This window comes from Montipora capricornis, chromosome 5 (genome assembly GCF_036669925.1).
Source record: "Montipora capricornis isolate CH-2021 chromosome 5, ASM3666992v2, whole genome shotgun sequence".
Classification (NCBI taxonomy): domain Eukaryota; kingdom Metazoa; phylum Cnidaria; class Anthozoa; order Scleractinia; family Acroporidae; genus Montipora; species Montipora capricornis.
Genome location: NC_090887.1, coordinates 29,388,501 through 29,396,632, shown reverse-complemented (window position 1 = coordinate 29,396,632; position 8,132 = coordinate 29,388,501).

Below are 8,132 nucleotides of genomic sequence, written 5' to 3'. Positions count from 1 at the left end.
ATCAGTGTGGCGGGAGGTAGGAGCATTGTGTGTGGAGCGTTTAGCGGTTTTGTTCCCCCCCTCCCCATCCTCAGCTTTCCACTGTCTATCAGTGTGACTGTCACTGTCCAGTGTCACTGTCCTTTTCGGGGGCGTGGAGGCTCATGGCTGGGTTGTCAGGTTTTGCCAGCCATCGGTGCAGTCTCCACCTTGGAGCTGGCTGCCAATAGTGGAAGCTCCAGGATGTGTCGGGCACCCAACCTCCAAAGAGCGACGATGTTGTTTAGTGGGTCTAAACATGCAGTTAATTTGTTATAGCATACTGTGAAGTATTTTCCATCTGGTTCTGTAGATAAACGTGTTCGAAGAACTTAGATTCAAGTACAGTACTATAGGAACTTGCTTCCAAACAATGCCTAACAAAATGTTCACCACAGTTTTTGGTTGGTGCATCATCAGTGTATGTTGTTTGATAATAGTATTGAGCGCAGTTCAGATACCAGACCTCATAACTTAAATCAATTACATGAAAATACATGTTCAATGTAGCATATGAATCAAGGTGAAATGGCTGAGTCATTCTCCTAGCTGCTATTTCAACTTTCAGGCAGGTTCGATTTGGATACTGAATTTTCATACTGTGCATATACTTGTGACGTATTATATGGCAGTTATTAAGTTGTCCTAAGGTCAGCCTAAGTTTTTATTAATTCCCAATCAAATGTTTGGTATCTGAACTCAGCGTTAACTTCTCCGTTGGCTTTAACCTTGCCACGTTTACTGCCGTAAGGGATATTTTGTTATGCTTTTGGAATTCAAAATGTGCATTCATCCAAATGAATTGTTGTATTGGCAAAAACAAAAGCTGTGGTATCTGAGGCAAAATGAAACCGCTTCTGCAGGTTACATTTCCAAAGTACTACATGTATAGAAAGGCAACATAATTTCATTAATTTAAAGAGATGACTAATAATTGACAGAGGCCTTTGATATACCATATATTATCGTTGCTCCGAACTAAACAATATGTAACTAATTAAAATTAATTTATTTAAATTCCTGTATATCTATCATAATTAGGAACTTACTGTCACGCAAGTCAATTATTTATTAAGATGAGTAATAATTTGCTGCTAGTTGTATTGCATTAGGTTGTTACTAAATTCTGCATCAGGGTACAGTGTCTGTTTCGGCCACGAATTTGAAGAAAAACGTTGAGTACTTCTATCATCTTATTTACCTTACCTACATTCTTTTGCACGTGACATTTGTATTTCAAGTGCATTATGAGAATGGATTATTTTCGGCATTAGTTTCTAAGGAATAATTCACCTTTGAGTTCCATTGTATGGAGGCACTGTCTAAAGGGCAATAAAACAGCTTCATGAATATACTGCAAATACTGTATGTCCATCCAAGTTTCAGAGCTATTTAATTGCCATCTTAATGAGCACTTGTATTATTAATAGTCAAAATTGAGAATGTGACATTTTATTGCATATGTTTAGATAATTAAACCTGCTTTATTTTATTATTGAAATGGTTGTTGCAGTATTCAATCAACAGAGTTTCAAGGGTATGTCATCTTCCATCTCAAGGAAAATGCCAAACAGATTCTTTGATTACATTTGCTAATTTGAGAAAAAAATTCACCTCTGGCCTAATTAAAGAACAGTGTAAAATCATATTTTAATCATTTTGCTATTACAAGCAAAACTAATGTTTTGGATCACATCTGTTATCTTGACCAAACGCTACATGAATATTGTTCACATTTGCTACTTTAAGCAAAATTGATATTGTTATCACATTTGCTACATTGAACAAAAACATAATTTTATTTTTTGATCACAGGGCTACCCGAGCAAATAGCCAAATTTCCTATCGTAAACAAGCATGAAAACCTGGTTCTTTGAATGCATTTGGTATGCAGAGCAATTATGTGAAAAAAGTCGTATTTTGGTTACATTTAATATCCCGAGCAAATTTCTACAAAAATACATCCTTGAACATATTTGCTTTCCTGAGTAAAACCCTGCAAAACTACACGTTTGGCCACATTTGCTATTCTGAGGAATCTCTGCAAAAATTCATATTTGAACACATTTGCTGCTCCGAGCAAACGGGTGCAAAAACTATATTTGCTCGCCTTTACTCACCTTGTAAAAAGGTGCAATGATGAAAGTTTGATCAAATTTACAACTTCAGGAAAAGTACTTGCAAAATTTTAGTTTTAACATCATGTTTACTATCCCTCCAAATGTCACAAAAATACCATGTTATCCATACTTTTACTCACAACCGCAAATTTAAGACAAATGTGGCATTTACAAGCGTTGCCATGGGTGGAAAAACTGTGGCAAATGTGATCTTTGCTTTTCAGCAAATCTAAGCAAACGTGCACAAACGTAGCATTTGCCATGCATTTGCTCCACATTTGCTATATGTGAAAATACGTTATTTCGTCCAGTGTGAGGTTCTGGGGAAAGTAGTGTGTCGGTGAGTACTCTGAATTTTATTGCAATAAATTTGAAGGTTGTCAAATTTAGAATTCCTTCACTAACCTGCACAGAACTGCAAAGCATCTCATAAGTGACAAACCCAGCAGCTCACGACTCAGCTCATGGGAAAACTAACCTGTTCTCTTTCCGTTCACGGGTCAATTCTATGCGTTAAGTGGTAATTTTAGATTTACCTTAACCAACCTCGGATTTCTAGAGTATTTTTAAACATGTTTTGCTTCTCAATAATACGTTGGGGAACCGGATTTTATTCGTATTGTTATCATTTTAGTCAAGATAGTCGAACTGCTTAGAATGCCGTTATTATTTTTTCGACAACCAATAAACCAATAAAGGACCGCTTGGTCTAAATGTGCAGACCATACCAATAATATGGATTTATTACATACTTCAAGAATTTTTCTGTATTTTACTGACAGTCTACATTTGCTTTAGTTTATTGGTTGTTACTAATGGAATAATCAATAGGCTTTTATCAAAAAATAATAACTGTAAGAGCATTCGACGAACCCGTTTCACTATCATCTCCCCAACGTTTGCCACACTTTCTTTGCCATCGGTTTCAATTTTAGAAATTTAACAGAATTTATGAATCTTCATACGTAGAACGGTTTTGGAAATGATTCCGTTGCCATATGACGTTGAAGGTACGCCGTTTTGAGTTGGAGACTACCATGTTGGAGGTGAGGGAGTCGTCAAATATTTACCAATAACGTCAACAAAGAAACGACATTTTCTTTAAAAATTCGTAAACGAAGACAAAAAAAAAAAAATTGACATGTCAAAATCCTATTGAAATTTTAGGAAATGTCAGGAAATTTGCTGATCGTTTGTTCAACCACTTCAAAGTTATGAATATTAAACGTCAGCGTCCTTCCCAACCATCCCCTCAAGAAACTAGGACTAATTAAGGTAAAGCTATGAACCATTCGGTAAGGTAATTTGGAGCTTGCCAAATCCTCCGAGAGATTGGCACACCTCTATGGGTAAAAGCAATGCTAAACAACTCCTGGTACAGCACATTAAAGATAAACACAGATTCACATCACAAATTCGTCAACTTTAATATAGCCAATAGCACAATCATCTTTTGGGCGAGGGAGAACGGGCCATGCTCATAAGCAGGATCATTGTTGAGACTGTGCGTGTTAGCGCCGATTACAAGAAAGTTTAGGGGGTCCTGAGACAAGGTCCTCTTAAGAGATGTTTTGCAATTGTGTGCAGGTTTAGCTTGGATGAATTCTACATTTCACAACTCTTATTGCAATAAGATTCTAAATCCTCACCGACACACTCCTCCTCACCCAGCTGTCAACTGTACCTCACAAGTGCCATTATTGAGTCTGGTTAGCGGCTGTCCCAAAAGGTAAATATGGCGGCAATCTTCATTGATGTTCACCGTTTTGTCGAATGAAAACGTCGATGGAAGAATGATAATGGCAGAGAAAAAGCAACTTAGATACGGAAACTTGATTTGAACATTCAGGGATCCAGTGCTTAGGCAGCAAAGATCGTCCTTTTTTTGTAAAATCATGGAGCGAAATCCGAACACTGATTAGTGTTCATCTGTGGCAGGTAAGCCAAGCTGAAGCCGTTAAGAAGAGGGTTTATTTTCCTTCAATAATCCTGTAATGCATTTAAATGTCTTTTTCGTTTATTTACGTTTGTTTTAAATCTATTCGAGTGTGAGGTTGGTGCAACGTTTCCTGTCAACGAGCCTTTCAATATACAGCTATTTCAATTTACGTTGTCGGATCAAAGCTTCAACCATACTCGACAAGACCGAAAGGTGGTACGGGTAGATTAGAATTAATTTTAGGCTTTCGTGGTTGTCGGCGAGAGATGGACATGGAGGCTGAAAATACAATTAGTATTGCCTTGCGCGTCTTAAGAAGAGCAACAAGAACAGATATGACTCCTATTGCTTAAAAGCGGTTCCTCTATTTGAAACTGTTAAAGGACTAAAAGAATACCTTGTTCAGAGAAGCAGAGACGAACTTAAACCAGCCACGACTGGCGAAGATTTTACGCTTGGTTACTTCGGTGAAGGAAACAAGAAATTTACGACCAAGTCAGAACTTCAACTGGCCGAGGCTTTATCATTGGTAAAACGGGGGATGGTTACGTTGTGGGCGGACCCACATTTACCTAAACCTGGAAAACCACAGGGCCACAGTTCAGCGTTGGCAACGAAAAGAAAAGGTATGTCACAGCGCGCACTGTACATTTTTTACTCTGATTGTATTTAATTCTTCTCGTGCTTGTTTCGTTTTTTTTTTGTTTCACTTGATTCAAGTATTATTTTGTCTAGCGTCTTCTGTTCCTGACGATGCCGAGGAAGACGAGAATAGTTATGAAGATCGTCTGTCAAGGCTAAGAGCTAATCACAAACTGCCCGAGCTTAAACTACGGTGCTGGGCGAGAATGTTGGTGAGCAACTTTGAATTTCCCGCTTTTGAGTAATGCAAAACGAATGGACTTCATCCGATTGCCGTCATAGTATTTCCTAATGTTTTGTTTCAGTGTCATGGTGCAAAGCTAAACCGTGTGCCCAAGTCATCTCCTTTAACATTTTTCTCAAAATGATTTGTAATTTCACATGAGAAGTTTCCTCATTATCTAGTGTACGAACTCCACGTGCCAACTCCTTTTTTTTAATTTATGCAACTCTTGGGGCTTTTACCGCTATAAAATTTCGGACCAAAAATAAATATCCTAATTGAATACCTCTTCCAAATTATCGGTAAGACAGAGGAATTCGTTATAATAACACACAGTATTTCATAATAGTGTTTTTAGTGAATTTTTTATTTTCCCGACGGAGACCATACATGTATTTTTTTTACAAATGAAGTCGTGGCGCTCGTTACTAATTAGTCAGGGAAGGCATACACTGAATGCTACTGCTACTGCTCCCTTAACGCCGCACGGCACTGTTGGGGCCCAGCAGATGAAGCAGCCTCACGTACGAGCCCACGCCAGCCATCGCGGCAGCCGGCAGCCCTGGTAGCCTCAGCGAAGCTGAGGCCCGTCCACTCAGTAATGTTGTCACTCCACTTCTTCCTAGGTCGTCCTCTGCTTCTGCCACCTCTGACTGTGCCCTGAAGGCACGTCTTGTCCAGGCCGTCACTACGTGTGATGTGACCAAACCACTTCAATTTCCTGGTCTTCACAATCTCAAGAAGTTCTTGATGACGTCCAATTTTGGCAGTCAACATCGCTCTAACACTGTCATTAGATATTCTTTGCCTGTACTCGATTCCTAGCAGTTGTCGGAGACATCTCATATTAAAAGAGGCTACCCTTTTCTCTAGGTAGGCGTCGAGGAAGCGATTTGTAAGTAAAAAAACAAAAATTATTAATACAAAAAATTATAATGCTAGTATTGTAAGTAGTGTAAGTGTTTGTCCTGCTTGCTTGTATAAATACTGTAAGTATGAGCAGTGCAATATATATGTATGTAAGTATAATATTAGTATTGTAAGTAGTGTAAGTGTTCGTCCTGTAATTATTATAAATAAATAAATTAAAAAAAAAAAAAAAAAAAAAAAAAAGGTAGGCGTCGAGGGTCCAGGATTCACAGGCATACAGAAAAACAGAAGTGACCATTGATCGTAAAAGTCTTATTTTTGAAGATAGAGAAATACATTTATCATCCCAAACAACTTTGAGTTTTGAAAGAGAACTTTGTGCTTTGGCCATTCTGGAGAGGATTTCAGATTTGGAACCATTATCAGTCACTAGAGCACCAAGATATATAAACTGATTCACATGTTGCAGGGAACTACCATTGACTGTAATGTCATTTTGAACCTCCTTTGCATGGGTATTTGACATGATTTTTGTTTTCTCAGCACTTATTTCCATACCAAAAGCAGAACAGCTCTGATTAAGTCTTCTGATTAGTTCAGCGAGTTCAGCTTCTGAACCAGCGAGGCCATCAATATCATCTGCGAAGCGCAAATTGCTGACAGTCCTGCCACCAATGCTAACTGTTGATTCATGACCTTCAAGAGCATCTGTCATGATTCGTTCGAGAAAGATATTGAAGAGTGTTGGGGATAGTAGGCAGCCTTGACGAACCCCTACGGTGGTGCGAAACCATTCTCCAATTTCACCTTCCAGATAGACTGAACTGGTGGCCTGGTTGTAGAGTTCTTCATTAAATGAAATCAAGGTCTTGTTGATGTTATACTTATTCATCGTAGCCCACAACGCTTGATGCCACACCCTGTCAAACGCCTTCTTGAAATCAATAAATACATGATAAAGCTCTTGTTGATGTTCTTGGTACTTCTCAATGATGGATCTGAGATTAAAGATTTGTTCAACAGTACTTCTGCCTTTCATAAAGCCGGCTTGTTCCTCGGCAATTATTTTTTTTGCTTGGTGCTTTAGGCGGTTTAAAATGACTCTGAGAAGAACCTTGCTTGGATGGCTGATTAAGCTTAAGGTACGGTAATTGTTGCACAGTTTGAGATCACCTTTCTTGGGGAGTGTAATAACAAGAGATCTTGTCCAGTTTTCTGGCCATTTAACACTTTTCCATATTTGGTTACAGATGTTTAGAAGAGCTGTCGTCATATGCTCACCGCCTGCTTGAATCAATTCTCCTGGGATGTTGTCAACGCCTGGGGACTTCCCTTTCTTCAACATTTTTATAGCTTCTTCAATTTCCGATTTCAATATGAGGTCTACTGAGTCGTCGCTTTGGCTTTCTGGTGTGTCTAAGACTCTGGCGTCGCCCTGCACCTCGTAGTTGTACAGTTCTGAGCAGTACTCGGTCCACCTTTCTAGGATTTTACTTCTCTCAATGATGGTTTCACCTTTCTTATCTTTGATGGTGTTGACTTTGCTTTGCTTTGGCTTTGTTAATGTTTTAACAGTATCATAAGCTTTCTTGCTATTGTTCTTCATCAAGTTGGTTTCGATATCTTCGCACTGTTCTTGAATCCACTTTTCTTTCGCTTTAACCATTTCTTTCTTTACAAGTTTGTTTATCTTGCTGTACTCTTTCTTGGCTTGAGGACAACTTTTCTTTTTCTCTTTAAGATCTCTTCTTTTATCACACAGACTTAGCACTTCAGATGTTACCCAGGCTTTCTTCTTTGATGTCTTTTTTCCTAGAATCTCATTAGCTGTCTCAATAGTTGCTTTCTCAAATGTCTCAATATTACTTTCTAGATCTGAATGATTGTCAAAATGAAGCAAAGGGCCGAATTTTCCGCCGATAGATGCTCTAAACTGGTCAGCAACAAGGGGGTCCTGAAGTTTTTCAAGGTCGAACTTAAGTCTTGTGTATTGGGGCTTGGCCATTCTCCTCAGCTTCAACCTGAAAGTCGTCATAACAAGGTCATGAGGGCTTGCAACGTCGGGCCTTGGGAACGTCCTGGTTCTCGCGGTGTACACACTGGACTTGAATCTATCTGGGACTAATATGTAGTCTATCTGACCATGGTTCACGCCGTTAGGATGATGCCAAGTCTTAGTTCTGGACTTTTTGTGCTTCCCAAGGGTGTTTGCGATGACAAGATCGGTGTAATTTGCGAACTCAAGGAGCCGCAGACCTCTGTCGTGGGTTGTAACGTTGCAGTGGGGCCCCTGTTGTTTAGGCCAGTCTTTTGCAGTGTC